The sequence below is a fragment of the Sus scrofa genome, chromosome X (assembly GCF_054392235.1).
Source record: "Sus scrofa isolate SSC_HxYL_T2T_F1_AM1 chromosome X, Sscrofa_HxYL_maternal_Yorkshire_Landrace_v2.0, whole genome shotgun sequence".
NCBI lineage: Eukaryota > Metazoa > Chordata > Mammalia > Artiodactyla > Suidae > Sus > Sus scrofa.
In genome coordinates, this window is record NC_139401.1 from 81,682,972 (window position 1) to 81,702,290 (window position 19,319).

Consider the following 19,319-nt stretch of genomic DNA (forward strand, 5'->3'; position numbering starts at 1 on the left):
GTCAATTTTTCTTGATTGGGCAGACACCAGATTTAATAATCCTCATATATTGTTTCCTATTTTATTAATTTTGCTCATAATTTTTTTCATTCTGTATAATTTTCAAAAATGTATTCTATTTTTGAGCTAATTGACTTCACCCTGCCTTCTAATACAAACACCTAAGTAGTTTTATGTACCACTAGAAATGGCATCAGACATATTTTTATACTTAGTATTTTATCTCCTTCCACAATAAATTACCTATAGGTATGTTTCTTAGCTTCGTATATATGAAGATATTTAAAGTTTTAAAGTTTTATTTACAGTTTTCTTTAGTTTGGTGTTTCTAATTTAATTGCATTGTGATAAAAAAAAAGTGGGTTTTTTGATACTGTTCCTTTGATATTTATTGGATCTCAATCTCTGGTTTAATATGTGGTTAATTAAATATACAGTGTGTGCTTTAAAATATCATGTGTTTTACAATTATTTGTTGCACTGCTTTGATTGTATCTATTAGATTAAGCTTGTTGTGTTATTCAAATTTTCTGTATCCTTACTGATTTTACATTTCTTTGAACCATCAATTACAGGGAGAGGTGTTAGAATCTCCTACTATGATAGTGTATTTGTTTACTTTTTTCTTCTTGTAGTTGTGTATTTCTGCTTTATATATTTTAGATGCATAGAAATCAGTGATGTGATGTTAAATGTTAGAAAATCAGTTCTCTGCAAAGAAAATACTGCTGTCATTTGTAGTGTTTGCCTATTTCTGCAGCTCAAATGGTCCCATCAAGTTATCAAGCTACGGTGACTAAGTGCTGAACTGAGAAAAAATCGTCTTGGTTAATTGAATGTGTGTGTGACTGTGTGTCTATCTACGTGTGTGCATGTGTCTTGGCATGCTATTAATAGCTCTAGTGTAGCTTGCTTTTTTTAGTATTTACCTTGTATGCCTTTTCTATTATTTCATGTTCTACTTTTATGTATCCTATATTTAAATATGTTTCTTAGAAATAGCTTATGGTTGGATTTTATTTTGTATCTATGTTTACAGTCTTTAAGTGATTTAAATTAGTAAATTTTTTTTTTTTTTTTTTTTTTTGTCTTTTGAGGGCTGCACCCATGGCATATGATGTTCCCAGGACAGGCATTGAATCAGAGCTGTAGCTGCCAGCCTACACCACACCCACAGCAATGTGGAATCCGAGCCATGTCTGTGACGTACACCACAGCTCATGGCAATGCTGGATCCTTAACCCACTGAGCAAGGCCAGGGATTGAGCCTGTGTACCCATGGATACTAGTCAGATTCATTACCACTGAGCCACAAGAGAAAGTCTCTAAAACATTTATTTATTTCAATTATTTAATTTTTTTTTTTTTGGGCTTTTTGGCTTTTTGCCATTTCTTGGGCTGCTGTCGCAGCATATGGAGGTTCCCAGGCTAGGGGTTGAATTGGAGCTATAGCTGCTGGCCTAAGCCACAGTCACAGCAATGTGGGATCCAAGCTGCGTCTGCGGCCTACACCACAGCTCATGGCAACGCCGGATCATTAACCCACTGAGCAAGGCCAGGGATTGAACCTGCAACCTCATGGTTCCTAGTCAGATTCGTTAAACACTGAGCCACAACAGGAACTCCTAATTTTGTGTTTTAATTCCCTGCCATTTATATCTATTTTTTTTCTCTTACTTAGATGTCTTTTTCTCATTTCATTTATTTGCCCCCTGCTAGTTTGGAAGTTATAATCTGTTTTCATTCCTTTAATGGTTACTCGACATTTTAACATGCATATTTAATCCAAATTGGAAAGTTTCTTGCAAAAAATACAAGTTCTAAAGAACATTTTAACTTTGATAACATCCTCTTGACAAATTAATTTTGGTTTTCATGTGCTAAATGTTTTCTACTTTTATCCTAGTATAGTTATTAGTATTGCAAAGAGTGAATATTTTTTACACCTAATTAAAATTACATATTTACCATTTCATTACCTTCATTATTCCTTCTTGCTTCTCAGAACACAATTACTGGCAGTTGTATTCAACTTAATTTTACCACATAAACATGAAGGCATATTTAAACTTCTCATATGTTTTATGCAGTATGTCATTCCAATTGTGTTTTTTCCTAGAAAGTAGAGAAATACCCTCTGTTTTAGACTATAGATTTGCCTTCATTGTGGTAAAATTGTTGTAAAACCACAATTAAACATTTAAGATGTCGTGAAAGTCATTCAAATCACATTCGTTTTTGTAGCCTATTTTTTTGTTTGTTTTTTCTCACTTTTATTGCTAGGTCCTTAGGATCATCATCAAATAATTTTTTTTTACTTTACATACTCATATAAGTTTTTTAAATTATGCAAAAAATGAATACATGAGAAAATTAAACAATAATAGATAAGCATGTGTGGTGATTTTCCTTTTCCAGTTATGTAATATTCATAATATATTTTATGACAATTCTAATTTGGATTCTTAGAACAATATAGGACAGGTTCTAAATTAAATCGTCTATGATTTTTGTGATAGATCTCTGTCACAAAGCAAAATACTCTGCATTTTGAAAAATATACAATTTTTATCTCCCCACACAACCCAAACAAACAAAAATAAAAGCTGACTTTAAAAAGGATATCCAGGAATTTTTTTACTAATATGTTATGCAGTGGTTTTTTTTTTTAACAATTGAGGATTAAAGAGGTAAACATTTCTTGCTATATTGATGTGCAAAGAATCAACTTAGAAATTATTTCCTCAGGATCAATGTCATCAGCTTAGGTTAATAAAGTTATTTCTTACATGATTTTTTAACAAAATAATCTTCTGAATTTATATCAAGCTGGGGGACTTTGGCATCAATGATGTATATGATCTAATGTCTTCTATTTCTGGTTCAGTTACTTTTTAAAGCCTGTGGAAAATATCCATTTTATCTTCAGCATCAGAAAATTTGTAAAGATTGGTAGAGAAAAAGGAAAAAGTTAATATTCCCATATAAGCCTCAATTTGGAGATTCTATAACATTTCCTGATAGCTTTAATCAGACAGTCTTATCAGTCTTTGTTATATGTCAAAGAATTCACTACTGTAAATATAAGGAACTGGTAATGAATAGCACCAATTTGAAGCAGTCATTATAGCTTTGAGCTTTATATCCTTAAAGAGTGTGAGCCTGCATAATTTTTAAGCAGAAGCAATTTTAAGTGGAAGATATAACATCAGCCATTAAAACTAGCAAGTGAATTAGAACCAATATAAACTTTAATCTATTTTGAATGCCAGCTCCATGCTTATAAATTTTGTTGGCAGCTAGTGAAAATAAATGTGGTCTACATTCTCATCAAACATATATCACAGTAACAGATGAGTTGGTATATGCATGAAATTGAATGAATCGTGAAAAAGTTGAGCATATGGCAAATAAATATTTGGGTGTTATTATGGAACAACACACTTTCTACAGCATAATTATTCAGCTCACAAAGGTTTTAGGATTGTTAGCTAGATAATCTTTTTCTCTAATTAGCCTTTTTTCTTTTTCTTCTTTCTTTTTTTCTTTCTTCTTTCATGGAAATCTGCTGTAGAAAAATGAATTAGGCTGAAAAATATCAATGGAGAATTCATAACCTATAATCCTGCAATGACATTTTATTATTTTGTTTCTTACAGAAAGAAAATAGATGTAGAATTTATGGCTCAGTCCTAATTCTTTGTCCCTTAATTGTTCCCTTCATCCCTGGGTCTCTTTATTCTTTCCTATTTACCTTAGATCTACTCTTCTTCAATATTAATGTTACATTTAATATTTATATTTTAGGGTTAAATGTTATTACTAACACTAATGTTAATATTTCTCTAAATAATCCAATTAATTATAATATGGTATCTTTAGAACAGTTTAAAATTTGCTTAGATATCATTTTGAATTTTTTCTTAGGTGCTCTGAATGTAGGGATTTTCTCTGGATATTGTTAGCTTCTGGAGGGCAAAATCCAAGAGTCAGTTTTAAGTTTTATCTTACCTAACCTCCAAGCACTTTACATATTGATTTGTCACTGCTTCTTGACATTCTTCTTCCCTTGCCTTCTAAAACATCCTCTTTCTACTTCCTTCTTACCTCATTAACTAGTCCATCTTTAGGCCCTTTGCTAATGAATGATCATTTTCCCAAGCAAAAAATCATCTTCTCTTCTCTGTGCATACTTTTACCATAGGTAGTTTCATCATTTGAATGGTTTCAAATGCCATGTTTATTCAGATGACTTCCAAATGTATATCTCTATGCTCTTCCTCTCTCTGCAGAAATCACTACTTGAATATTTAGTGGAAATCTCAGACTTACCATGTCCAAAATGAAAATCTTGTTTTTCTATCAAAATTTGTACATACTCTAGTTTTTCACATCTAGTATAAATGTTATTTTATAGCAAGTTTCTCAGGCATCAAAACTAAAAGTCCTTGCCTCTTCTCTCTGTCTCACACCTATATCCAATTCATTAGCATGACTTTTCAATTATGCCTTCAAAATATATCCCCAAACCAATGATTCCTCTTTTACGTTAATACTCTCTTATCCCAAGCCATCATCCATCTATTTTTCCCTATTGCAATAGCTTTATATTAGATCTCATGCTTTTTTTTTTCTAGTCTGATTACCTATATACAAATTCATTTGATTGGCCACAAAGGAGCCATAATACTCTTTTAAAAAAAGTTTCAGAAGTTCCCATTGTGGCTCAGTAACTAATGCAATTAACCATGAGGATGTGGGTCCAATCCCTGGCCTTGCTCAGTGGGTTAAGGATCTGGTGTTGTCATGAGCTATGGTATAGATTGCAGATGTGGCTCAGATCTGGCATTCATGTGGTTGTGGTGTAAGCTGGCAACTGCAGCTCATATTTGACCCCTAGCCTGCAGTAGGCATGGCCCTAAAAAGCAAACAAACAAACAAAAAAATCGTAAAACTTAGAATAAAATCCTCCAAACATATTTTTGGCTTATAAGGTTCTACTCATACTTGATTCAGGCTACCTCCTAACCATACTGTCTACCACACCCATGAACTCCTCCACTTCATCTATACTATCTTTTTGTTTCCCTTGAAGCATACCAAGAATGCTCTCACCTCAGTATCTCTGCATGTATTGTTTCTTCTGCTAGAAATCTTCTTTCCTAGAGTATACCTTCCTCATTTTATAACCAAATTGCTACTCAATCTATTACTAATCCAGTGACCTCCCTTCCCACCTTGAGTAAAATATCCCATATCTGGCCACATTATCAATTTCTATACCCTGTAATTTTGCTTTCATTGTACTTATTATATAAAACCGTATTACATATTTTGGCATCATTATTTTTTCTTTTTTCCTGCACTAGAACATAAATTCTCAATGTCACTGTATCCATAGAAAGAGCCCGTAAGTAAGTAATTAATGTCAAATGAGGTCAGAAATGAGGGGTCCTGATCCCATAGGATTAGTGGGCTTGTAAGAAGAGACAAAAGAGCTTGCTGTTTCTCCATTAGTCCACAGAAAAAGAAGTCATGGGAGCATATAGTGAGAAAACAGTCATATATATATATATATATTATTATATATTATTATTATTATTATTATTATATATTATTAATATATATATTATTATATATATATAAGCAGGAAGAAAGCTTAACCAGAAAGCTGGCTCCTTGATCTTGAACCTTGCAGCCTTCAGAACTGTGAGAAAATAAATTTATTTTGACTAAGCCACCCAGACTATGGTATTTTTTTATGGAAATCTTACCTAAGATATCTCATCCCTGAACTTTTTATCCAAATTAACCACTGCATGGATATTCCATATACATTCCAATTGGACATGCAAAACTGGAAACAAATCATCCTTCCACTTCATCCTGTTTGTTTCCAAGCACACCTGATTGTATAGTAACACTTTATATCAAGTAATGTAAAGCAGAAATCTGAAAGTTATCTTTATTTCGCCCTCTCCCTCGCTTACATCTGATTAATTAGAAATCCCAAAGATCCTATTTTATCATTACTGAGGACTGTCTTATGTTCTTCATGTTCTGCAACCACAACCCAAGTCCAAGGACCACATTTTTCTTTTTATTAATTCATTTTGGTTTGTCCCTTTCAGGGTTACTCTTCATAGTGAAGCTAGAGAAAGTTTTCGAATGTAAACTTTATTTTTTAGGGAAGTGTTAGTTCACAGCAAAATTGAGCAAAAAGTACTGAAAGTTTCCATATAGCCTTTCCACATACACATGCATATCCTCCCACCATCAACACTTGAACCTGAGGAGTATGTTTTTAAAAATCCATGAACAAGAACTGATGCATTATTATCACCAAAGTCTGTATATTAGAGGTAATTCTTGGTGTTATATATTTCATGGATTTTGACAAATATATAATGAAATATATTAAGTAATATACCATACAATACAATTACATTTTTCTAAAAATCCTTTCCAAAATGTTGTATGTTTGAAATCATACAGTTGTGTGAGTTTTTCAGATTGGCTTTATTTACTTAGTAATAAACATTTAAGGTTTCTCCATATGTTTTTGTGGCATGATAGCTCATGTATTTTTAGCACAGAAAAATATTTTGTTGTACAGATGTACCAATGCTTATCCATTCACCTATTATTGATAACCTAGTTTGTTTCAAGTTTTGGCAATAATGAATATAGCTGCTAGAAGCATACACATGCAGATTGTGTGTGAGTGGAGATGAGTTTTCAACTCACTAGAGTAAATACAAAGGAATGCAAATGGTGGACTTATAGTAAGAGTATGATTACTTTTTTAAGAAACTGTCTTTCACAGTAGATTTACCATTTCACACATTTCACAGTAGATTTCTTATCTTTGCTCCTCTCTAGATAAGGTATTTTTTCCTCCTGCTTCCTTCAGCATTTTTTTTTCTTTATCTTTGTTTTTTTGTAGTTTGAAAAGTATATGCATTGTTATAGTGTTTTTATTATTTATCCTACTTGGCATTCTCCAAGCTTTCTAGAGCTGTGGTTTGTGGTTCAACATTCATTTTAGAGATATATTCAGTCTTTTATTGTCTCAAATATTTCTTCTGTCTCTTCCTTCTCTTTCTCAATTACATATATATTATACTTAAAAAAATTAGATATAATTGACATATAACATTATATAAGTTTCCACCATGCAACATGATTTGATATTTGTATAAACTGCAAAATGATCACCACAAAAAATCCTTGCCATGAATGTTCTGGTTTTTACATTTTTTCAATCTTTTTCTCTCTTTTTTTTTTTTTTTTAGGGCCCCAACCATGGCATACAGAGGTTCCCAGGCTAGGGGCCAAATCAGAGTTGTAGCCCTTGCCTATGGCACAGCAACAGCAAAGCCAGATATGAGCAGTATCTTTGAGTAATACCACAGCTCTTGGCAATGTTGAATCCTTAATCCACTGAGCAAGGCCAGGGATCGAATGTGCATCCTCATGGTTACTAGTCAGATTTGTTTCTGCTGAGCCATGACAAGAACTCCTCTCATCGCTTTTCAATTGGAGGTTTTTATTGAGATAGAATCAGGCTCAGAATTTCTTTCCTCAGTCATATCCAGTTTACTAGTGAACCCATCAAAGACATCTATCATTTACATTACAGTGCTTTTTTATCTCCAGCATTTCTTTTTGGTTTTTATTAGGGTTTCCAACTCTCTGCTTACACTGCCCATCTATTCTTGCACCTTGCACGCTATCTGCTTTACCCATTACAGCCTTTAGCATATTAATCTTATTTGTCTTAAATTCCCAATGCAATAATTTCAACTTCTTTGCTCTATCTGTATCTGATGTTTGCTCCATCTCATCAAATTGTGTGTTTTTTTTTATTTATGTTATGCTTTGCAATTTCTTTTGATAACAGAACTTGATGTATTGGATAAAAGGAATTTCTGAAAATAGACCTTTAATAGTGTGGTGGTAAGGTAGGAGGGGAAAGGATACATTATACAATCCTATGGTTAGGTGTGAGTCATTTAGGTAGTCTATGCCTCTGGACTATGGGATTCACAATAATTTTTTTTTTCTTCATGCTTTAGATGGGACAGAATGGCCAGAGTGGGCTAGAATTAGGTGTTTCTCTTCCCCCATGTCAGTTAGCCTACCCTAGTTGATTAGGCTCTGTTTAACTATTTTCTCCTTGTTAAGAACAACAGAGTGCTCTGGTGTATCTCAAAATAGTTACTTTGGGGGGGGGGATTTCCCATTGTGGCTCAGTGGAAACAAATCTGACTAGTATCCATGAGGACCCAGGTGCAATCCCTGGCCTCACTCAGTGGGTTAAGGATCTGGTGTTGCTGTGAGCTGTGGTGTATGCTACAGATGCAGCTCAGATCCTGAGTTTCTGTGGCCATGGCATAGGCTGGCGGCTATAGCTCTGATTTGACCCCTAGCCTGGGAACCTCCATATGTCACAGGTACAGACCTAAAAAGATAAAAAACAGTTACTTTTCCCTCCCTTGGCCAGAAGCTCAATAGGATTTTTCTCTGATTTTTACTATAACAATAGTGTCAAATGATTGGAGATAAAACTCAAAATGTTCTTCCTGCCATGTCTGGGTCTCCCTAGAGTTTTAGTTACCAGAATTGTCCTACCTGTTCCTCCAGCAATTTATCCCTTACAGTTCCGATTTTTGACCTAGCAATGAGTCATCTGGCATTTTTTGATCATGTGTCTGCTCAGGTAAGCCATGACTCCCTGTATTTGCCTGTTTATCTCTCAGATCATGAGAGCAGCAATTACCCTATGTCCTCCTCTCTCCTATTCATCCGAGAAAGTTTATTTTCTAATCCTTTCAGCTTTTTACCTGCTGTTAATAGTGGAATTGTGCCTTCCAAGATCCTTATGTGTGGAATTGGAAATGGGAAGCTGGCAATCTGTTTCTAATATCAAATTGTAATTGTTGTAGGAAAGCAACTGACTTCTGTATATTAACCTTGTATCCTGCAACTATGATCTTATAATTTATTAGTTCTGAAATATTTTGGTTTTGCTGAGTATTTTATATTTTCTACATAGACAATTTTTGTGATTTTTTTTGTATTTGTTACTAGTTGTTTATTCAATTTCTTCATATATATAGGTTTATTCTGATTGTTTCTTTGTGTATGAATTTTGGCAGTTTCTGTCTTTCAAATAATGGGTCAGTTTCATCTAGGTTATAAGTTTGTGAGTGTAGAGATGTTCATTATATTCCTTTATTATCCTTCTAATGTCCATGGGATGTACTTTGGTGGCCATCTATTTCTGATATTAGTAATTTATGCTTTCTCTCTTTTTTTTCTTAGCCTGGATATAGTCTTATCAATTCTGTTCATCTTTTCAAAGAACGAGCTTTTGGTCCCATTGTTTTTCTTTATTGATTTTATCTTCAATTCTATTGATTTATACACTAATTTTTGTTTTTTCTTCTTTTTTGTGTATTTTGGATTAGATCAGCTTCTCTTTTTTTAGTTTCCTCAGGTGTGGGCTTAGCTTATTGATTTTAGATCTTTCTTCTTTTATAATAAATGCACTCAAGCAAAGTTTTTATTAAAGGAAAGCAGATAGCTCCCAGGGTTACTGGGAGGGGGGAGAGGAGCCCCCTTTCTCTATTGTCTTGTAGGGGTTTTTATTGCTTAAATTTGGGGGGTACCAATGTGGGGTCCAGAGACATGTGGTCTTATCCCATTGGCCTTATTCAGTTACCCACATCAGTCCTTGTCCAATAGGGTCTTAAGGGGGAAAATGTCCTGTATGTCTCATAGTCTCTTTGACTTTTTCCTCCCATAATCTGAGTTACAGGGAATTAGGGATTAATGCCCATCTGGGCGTGGGTACACTCCCTATTGTAAACAACTGCCTGTGGGGATGTTACTCCCTGGAGCCCTTAAGCCACTAATGTTAATCAATGGCCATATCAAAGAATGCATCAAAGCCCATGCTCCTATGCTGACTACATGAGTTAATATTCTATCTCATTCGGACAGTCAGTCTTTTAATTGGTCTGTACTTTAACTGATGTACTTGAATCATTGACATTGAAGGTGATTATTAACAGAACTGATTAATATTTACCTTACTTGTTAGTGTTTTCTATCTCTTACCCTTGTTCTTTTGTCTTATTTTTGTATCCAAGGCTTTTTCTGATGTATGAGATTTTACTTTAGCATTTACATGATTGCATTTTCTCACCTTAGTACATTAATTTTACATAAATTTTTAAAACTTTAAAAATTATTTGCTCTAAAGTTTGCAATATATACTTACAATTAATTCATGTTCACTTATAAATAAAACCATATTACTCACAGATAGTGCAAACAACTTATAAGGAAGTAGATCTAATTTCTCCTTCCTGTCCCTTGTATTATTTTTGTCATTATTTCATTTATCTGTGCCCTATAATCTTAAAATATATTTTGCTGATATTATTTGAACAAAATATCTATTGGATCAATTAAAATAAAAATAAAGAAAAAGCTTTTGGGATTTTCCGTCGTGGAGCAGTGGTTAACGAATCTAACTAGGAACCATGAGGTTACAGGTTCGATCCCTGGCCTTGCTCAGTGGGTTAAGGATCCGGCATTGCCGTGAGCTGTGGTGTAGGTTGCAGACACGGCTCAGATCCCACGTTGCTGTGGCTCTGGCATAGGCCAGCAGCTACAGCTCCGATTCGACCCCTAGTCTGGGAACCTCCATATGCCACGAGAGCAGCCCAAGAAATGTCAAAAAGACAAAAAAAAAAAAAGAAAGAAAGAAAGAAAAAACTTTTTTTTTTAACCTTTACTTATTTCTTATCTAATTTTCTTCCTTTCTTTACATAGATCCAAATTCCTAGCTTATATCATTTTCCTTTCCTCTGGAACACTTATTTTTAACATTTCTTGTAAAATAAGCCTACTGGCAACAAGCTACCCAGTTGTGTATCTGAGAAAGTTTTTACTTATTCTTCACTTTTTAGGGGTATTTTTCCTGGATACAGAGTTCTAGGTTGGTGTATTTTTTTCTCTCTCAACATTTAAATATTTCACTCCACTCTCTTGTTTGCATGGTTTTCAAAGTCTGATATAATTCCTATTCTTGTACTTCTACATATAAGGTATTATTTTCCTCAGGCTTCTTTCAAAAATTTTTCTTTGTCTTTAATTTTCTGCATTTTGAATATGATATATTTAGATTATTTTTGCATTTTGATTCTTTCCTCAGCTTTGTCAGTTTACTAATAAGCCCGCCCAACAAAGGCTTTCTTCCTAATTTTTTTTTAATCTAGCATTTCTTTTGTGATTCTTTCTTAGAGTTTCCTTTTATCTGCTTACATTATTTGATCATTTATTTCATATATCATCTCGACTGCATATTGGGGTGCACAGATATTTGGCCAATAATTATTCTGAGTGTTTTTTTTGAGACACTTTTTGCATGAGATTAATATTTAAATTAGTAAAGTGGGTAAAGGGGGTTGTCCTCCCTAATGTAGGTGGGCTTTATCCAATCAGTTGAAGAACTAAGTAGAACAAAAATGTTAAATGTCTCCTGAATAGAGATTTTTTTCCTCCCCAGTGTAGTGAGAATTCTTCATGTCTGACAGCTTTCAGACTAAGACATCAGTTACTTTTCTGCCTTCAGACTCAAGATGAAATATCAATTCTCCCTGGGTCCCAGCCATTTGTCAATTACAGTTTAGATTTTTCTTACCACTGTACTAGTTTCTAGAAGATTTCTGCTTATGAATTTCTAATCTAGTACATTAGAACATTCTATCTGTTTGTATTTGCCCATTTATTTCTCCAATTTGGGAAGCAGTGGTTTGCTCACTGGCCTCAAATTTCTGACATACCTAAGAAGAGTTACTGATTTTCAGTTTGTTCATCTTTTTACCTGTAGTTCAGATGGCATGATAACTTTCAAGATCCTTACATGCCAGACCAACAGCTGGAAACCATTCCAGCAACAGTAATTTATAACAATTCAAAATATAATCTTTTTATTTGCTTACGTTTCTCAGTGCACTTAAAGCCCCAAACTCTCCTTAATTACTTCTCCAGTTTGAGCTCTCAGAAAAGTATCCTTTTATAATCAAAACTTTTAGCAATAAATGATTTTTCATCATAACCAATAAATGACATGATTACTCATGTGTATTTTCTCCTTCCCTAGAATGAATTTTTCCTAATTAATCATTTCACCTTTATACTTGAATGGCATCTTGTTTACAAAGCTTTTTCTTTTCTTTTTTTACTTCCACTTTATTTACTTTTTTCCTGTTTTTATTTTTCTTTTTTAATTGTTATTTTCCCAATACAATTCTTTTTTCCTACTCTACAGCATGGTGACCCAGTTACGCATACCTGCACATAGTCTGGTTTCTCTTCAAATCTAATAGATCTTTTGCCTTTTAAAAAGCTTTTTCTGATAGCATCTCACCCTCCTCTATCCCCTAATTGATGAGTAGACTTCACTCCATTTTTATTTGTTTCTCTACCAGTACCCTATGAATATCACATTGTATCAAAGTCAAACTTGGGCTGAAGAAGGTATGATATCAAAGGCAGAAACTTTTGACAGGAAAAAAATATTATGAAATAGGTTTTAGGTTTCAAATAAATTGTTTCCTTATTGCCATTTACTTTGGAATTATTTTTAAAAATTTTAAGTCATATGTAGGACACCTGAACATCTGATTGTAGCAACTGGCATTTGTGATTTCAAATTATGTGAAATGGTAGTAATAGTTTAAGTGTTTTGTGGTTTGAACATGAAATAAATTTATTTTTGGAAATTCCAACATTTCTCCATTGAGTTCCTGTGACTCCTAATCATCAAAAGCAAGTCCACACTTATTAACATGGTTTAAACTCCTTGCAAGATTTACTCTCTTATATTTCTAGCATACTCTCTTTCTCTCCTTTTCTTCCAAATTTTATATACCCTAAACTCAATCCATTCTGAATTCATGTCTATTCCCTGATCCTGCCACAATCTCTTTAGCACATGATCTTTCTGTAAATAGCACTTAATCTCCTATTCACCTAGATTAAAGACTTAGCTTAAGAGTCATTTTCTCCAGGAAGCCTTAGCTGACTTCTTTTTATCTGCTGCTCAGTTCTTAATTAATTACCTGCTGCTTATCTCTATCTCTAATGTTAAGTGCCATAAGGGAAAAGACACTATAAATTGTTTACTATTCTATCTTCAGTCTCTTGAATAAGGGTTGGCATGGAGTAAGTGTCTCAAATACAGGTTGAATTCATATATTATGCATTAATGTGCAAGTTACTAAAATAAGGTAAAGGAACTGAATGCATAAAATATTCATCTAGATTTTCACTTTTTGAATTGTTGTTAAAGAATGTGTATTTCTTGAGTTCTGAGAAAGAAGTATCTTTCTTTAATTTTCTTCCTTTGCTTTCATTGGGCTTCTTTTGGACTGCATAGCAAATGCTGCTTTTTATAAACACTACATATAAACTATTAATCCTCTGAAAAAAATGGGAGTGAATTGAATTTTTAAACCAAACAGTCCTTTAAATGCATACATACTATTAAGGGTAAGGAAAGTTATAAGAATAATCACATTGCTTTTATTTAGCAAGAACATTCTAACCCTAACAGACTTTTAAGTTAGATGTCCCAATGTAGCTTATCTTTCTCATCTTTTCTTTAAGATGATTACAGTTTACTTCCACAGCTTTGTTTGTGCCATTCACCTTATCCATTACTATTATTGGATGTTTACCAGTATTTCATCATTCTGCTTAAATGTCCATGTTTTACCCTGAATCATCTCAGCAAAAATATACTCATATATAAAAAACACAATATAGTACCTGTTCATAGTAAGGGGTCAAGATATATTAATCCTTCTTTCCTTACTACTGTCATGAAAAGCATCATACTCTGCATTGAAATGTAGATATTGTTTATCTCTCTCACTAAATTGTACATTCTCTGAGGATAAGATTTGCTTTAGTTTCCTATTTCTTTCCATAATTTTATTTATTTATTTATTTATTTACATAGGTATATGCATTTATCTAATTGAACAATAGCCTCAAAATCCATTCTTTTCACTGCATATAAATCATACAATAATAACAATTTGTAATATTCTGTGAAATTTCAAACAAAATCACATGTATGCTTTGCCTATTAATTATTTTCTGTGTTAATGTGTATTTCCCAGTGTGTTTGTCACTTCCTCACAATTTTAATCTAGAGAAGTATTGAAGAAAACACTAGATACTAAACATATTCCCTGTTAGCAAACTAGAAGAATTTTTTCAGAAAATCATTTTCTCTGCAACCATCCTTTAACAAAGCAGTTTTTGAATGTATGTAAATAAATCCATGTGAATACGATTTCAGAAGTTTTTTTCTAAAATTTCTATTCTTAAGCTTATTCTGTCACATTGTCCTCAAACTGCTTTACCTGACTTTTAAGGTCTTCTACCTTACCCATCTTACTTTCCATGATACACTGTCCTTTGCAGCCAGGTTTTAAATGTCTCACTTTAGTGTTTTACTTGTTCCACTTCTAGGCCTTCCCATTAATCAATTATTTCCTCTTATTCCTTTAATTCTCTAAATTATCTTCAAATATCAAGGTAAGGTTATCTACTCTCCTCCAAAAAGACTTATTTGACTGCTTTTACCCCTACAAATTTTTTTTTCTGGCTTCATATTGTATGAAACTCATTTTGTATTTTTATCACCACAAATTATTATTCTTCAAGAATATGTATTTTATTGTTGAGTTATTTAAGATTTGTTACAAACATTTTTTTAGAGATGATGTCATTGACAGCAAGAAACAGAGGGTTCCCCAGTGCCAATCAGTGTAGCCTTTTATTATCTTGTATTTCCCTTATACTATTTATTACTCTATAAAAATATTTTTGTTACATATATATTGTTCATACCCTTCTAATGTTTACAAGTCTGTTGAAGGCAAAATTTCGGTCTGTTATTTAAGCTCATTACCCAGCACCGAAACCACTGCTCAAAATATAATATATACTTATATGATATATATTTTTATAATTGAATATGTCTCTCCTACAATTAATAGAATTCAATCAAACTTTTATTTCTTCAACATTAAGTTGCTTGTGATTTTCCACCTTATACATGGCCATTACTTTATAGATATCTCACTCACATTTCCCGTTACAAATTTCAGATAGAGTCTAAGAATTGAAATAGTGGAGTCAAATATTATGAAATTTTAAAATAATTTTTATTGTGGTATAACTTTCAAGTAGTGAAATGAATGGATTTTAAGTATATTGGTCAATTAATTCTGATGAATTCATACAACTAACACAAACACAGTAATTAACATTTGCATAATCCCAAAGAGTTCCTTATATCCCACCCAGTCAACAACTCATCAAAATAAAATAATCTCATTTTGATTTGTCTGCCTGCTCTTGAACTTCATATAAATGGAATTACGAATTGTGTAAATTTTACTATTACATGGCATAATACTTTTATATTAATCCATTTTTTCATGCATCATTATTTGGTATTTTATTATTTAATATGCTTTTCTGTAAATACATTACATTATTTAATTTGGTTTCTGCTGAAGGACACAGATTATTTTTACTTTCTGGATATTAGGAATAAGGTGCTATGAACATTTATTGACAGTCTTTTTTGATACATGTGATTTTATTCTCTTGGGTAAACACTTAGAAATGAAATAATTTGCTCATAAAGTTGATGTATGTTTATTTTTAAAAGTCTAATCAGCAAGCATTGCTGGGAAACCTGGACAGCTGCATACAAAGCAATGAAACTAGAACGCACCCTCACACCATGCACAAAAAGAAACTCCAAATGGCTGAGAGACTTAAATATAAGACAAGACACCATCAAACTCCTGGAAGAGAACATAGGCAAAACATTCTCTGACATCAACATCATGAATATTTTCACAGGTCAGTCTCCCAAAGCAATAGAAATAAGAGCAAAAATAAACCAATGGGACCTCATCAAACTGAAAGGCTTTTGCACAGCAAAGGAAACCAAAAAGAAAACAAAAAGACACCTTCCAGAATGGGAGAAAATAGTTTCAAATGATGCAACCGACAAGGGCTTAATCTCTAGAATATGTAAGCAACTTATACAACTCAACAGCAAAAAAGTCGATTGATCAATGGAAAAATGGGCAAAAGACCTGAATAGACTGTTCTCCAAGGAAGATATACAGATGGCCAGCAAACACATGAAAAAATGCTCAACATTGTTGATTATAAGAGAAATGCAAATCAAAACTACCATGAGATACCACCTCACACCAGTCAGAATGGCCATCATTAATAAGTCCACAAATAACAAGGGCTGGAGGGGTTGTGGAGAAAAGGGAACCCTCCTGCACTGTTGGTGGGAATGTAAACTGGTACAGCCACTATGGAGAACAGTTTGGAGATACCTTAGAAATCTATCCATAGAACTTCCATATGACCCCACAATCCCACTCTTGGGCATCTATCGGACAAAACTCTACTTAAAAGAGACACATGCACCCTTATGTTCATTGCAGCCCTATTCACAATAGCCAGGACATGGAAACAACCCAAGTGTCCATCGACAGATGATTGGATTCGGAAGAGGTGGTATATATACACAATGGAATACTACTCAGTCACAAAAAAGAATGACATCATGCCCTTTGCAGCAACATGGATGGAACTAGAGGGATCAGGAGCTTGGGCTTATCAGACACAAGTTAGAACAGATTTACAAGGAGATCCTGCTGAATAGCATTGAGAACTTTGTCTGATACTCATGTTGCAACAGAACAAAGGGTGGGGAAAATAAAATTAATTGTAATGTATACATGTAAGGATAACTTGATCCCCTTGCTGTACAGTGGGAAAAAAAAATCAAATGATTTTCTAAGATGGTAGTTCCATTTCGTATTTCCACCAGCAATATATAATAGTTGCATTTCTTCATAGTCTTATCATTTGACATTGTCAATTTTTTTTCATTTTAATGATTCTATTTATATAATATTTTTAGGAAGCATTTCCCTAGTGACTAATGAGTCTAAACATTTTATGCTTTTATCTTATTTGTGCAAGGTATTTTTAAATTTTGTCTCACAAATTTAAACTGATTTATCAGACTTCATATTGAACTGTAAGACTTATTTAATTAATATTGTAAAAATGGCCAAACTACCTAAATTGATATACAGATTCAATGCAATCCCTGTCAAGTCACCCATGACATTTTTCACAGAACTAGAACAATCCAAAAATTTATATGAAACCACAAAAGACCCAGAATTGCCAAAGCAATCCTGAGGAACAAAAACCAAGCAGGAGGCATAACTTTCCCAGACTTCAGGCAATATTACAAAGCCACAGTCATCAAGACAGTGTGGTACTGGAACCAAAATATACATACAGACAAATGGAACAGAATAGAGGACCCAGAAATAAACCCTGACAACTATGGTCAACTAATCTTTGACAAAGCAGACAAGAACATAAAGTGGGAAAAAGACAGTCTTTTCAGTAAGAATTGATGGGAAACCTGGACAGCTGCATGCAAAGCAATGAAACTGGAACATGCCCTCACACCATGTGCAAAAATAAACTCAAAATGGCTGAAAGACTTAAATATAAGACAAGACACCATCAAACTCCTGGAAGAGAATATAGGCAAAACATTCTCTGACTGATGTTTGACTATGAATATTTTCACAGGTCAGTCTCCCAAAGCAACAGAAATAAAAGCAAAAATAAGCCAATGGGACCTAATCAAACTGAAAAGCTTTTGCACAGCAAAGGAAACCGAAAAGAAACCAAAAAGACAACTTACAGAATGGGAGAAAATAGTTTCAAATGATGCAACTGACAATGGCTTAATCTCTAGAATATACAAGCAACTTATACAACACCACAGCAAAAAAAGCCAACAACCCAATTTAAAAATGGGCAAAAGGCCTGAATAAACTGTTCTCCAAGGAGGATATACAGATGGCCAACAAGCATATGAAAAAATGCTCAACATCCCTGATTATTAGAGAAGTGCAAATCAAAACTGCTATGAGATACCACCTCACACCATTCAGAATGGCCATCATTAATAAGTCCACAAATAACAAGTGCTGGAGGGGTTGTGGAGAAAAGGGAACCCTCCTGAACTGTTGGTGGGAATGTAAGCTGGTTCAGCCACTATGGAGAATAGTATGGAGGTACCATAGAAAACTATACCTAAGAACTACCATATGACCCAGAAATGCCACTCTTGGGTGTATATCTGGACAAAACTCTACTTAAAAAAGACATGCACCTGCATGTTCATTGCAGCACTATTCACACAATAGCCAAGAGCTGGATACAACTCAAATGTACATCAACAGATGATTGGATCAGGAAGATGTGATAATATACAACAATGGAATACTACTAAGCTATGAAAAAACAAAATAATGCCATTTGCAGCAAGATGGATGGAACTAGAGACTTTCATCCTGAGTGAATTAAGTCAGAAAGAGAAAGATAAATGCCACATATTATCACTTATATCTGGGATGTAATGTACTACAGAATGAAACTTTGTGCAGAAAAGAAAGTCATGGAGTTGGAGAATAGACTTTGGTTGCCTGGGGGGAGGGGGAGGGAGTGGGATAGATTGGGAGCTTGGGGTTAATGGATTGAAACTGTTGCTTTTGGAATGGATTAGCAATGAGATCCTGCTGTGTAGCACTGAGAACTATGTCTAGTTATGATGGAGCATGATAATGGGAGACAAAATTATGTATACATGTATGTGTATCTGGGTGACCATGCTGTACAGTAGAAAAAAATTGTATTGGGGAAATAACAATAAAAAATACTTATTTATATATCCTGTATTCAAGTACTTTGTCAGATACTTATTGTGAAATATTTTGCTAGTTTGCATTATGCATATTTATGTCCTGAGTACATTGTTTTGATAAGTTTGAATTTTGATGAAATTGACTCACCCGTTTTTTTTCTCATGTGGTTAATGCTTTATTTGTTTGCTCTAAGAAATCTTTCTCAATCCAAGGTCTCAAAAATATTCTATATTTTCTTCTAGAAACTTGCTAGCTTTATGATTTATATTTGGATCTATGATTTGTCTTTAATAGATTTTAAGAGTATGATAAGAGTTAGGGTTTGAAGTTGGGCTTTTTTTTTTTCTTTTTCTTTTTTTTTTCAGCAGTGCCCATGTCACATCGAAATTCCTGGGCCAGGGATCAAAAACACACCACAGCAGCAACCTGAGCCACAGCAGTGACAACCCTGGA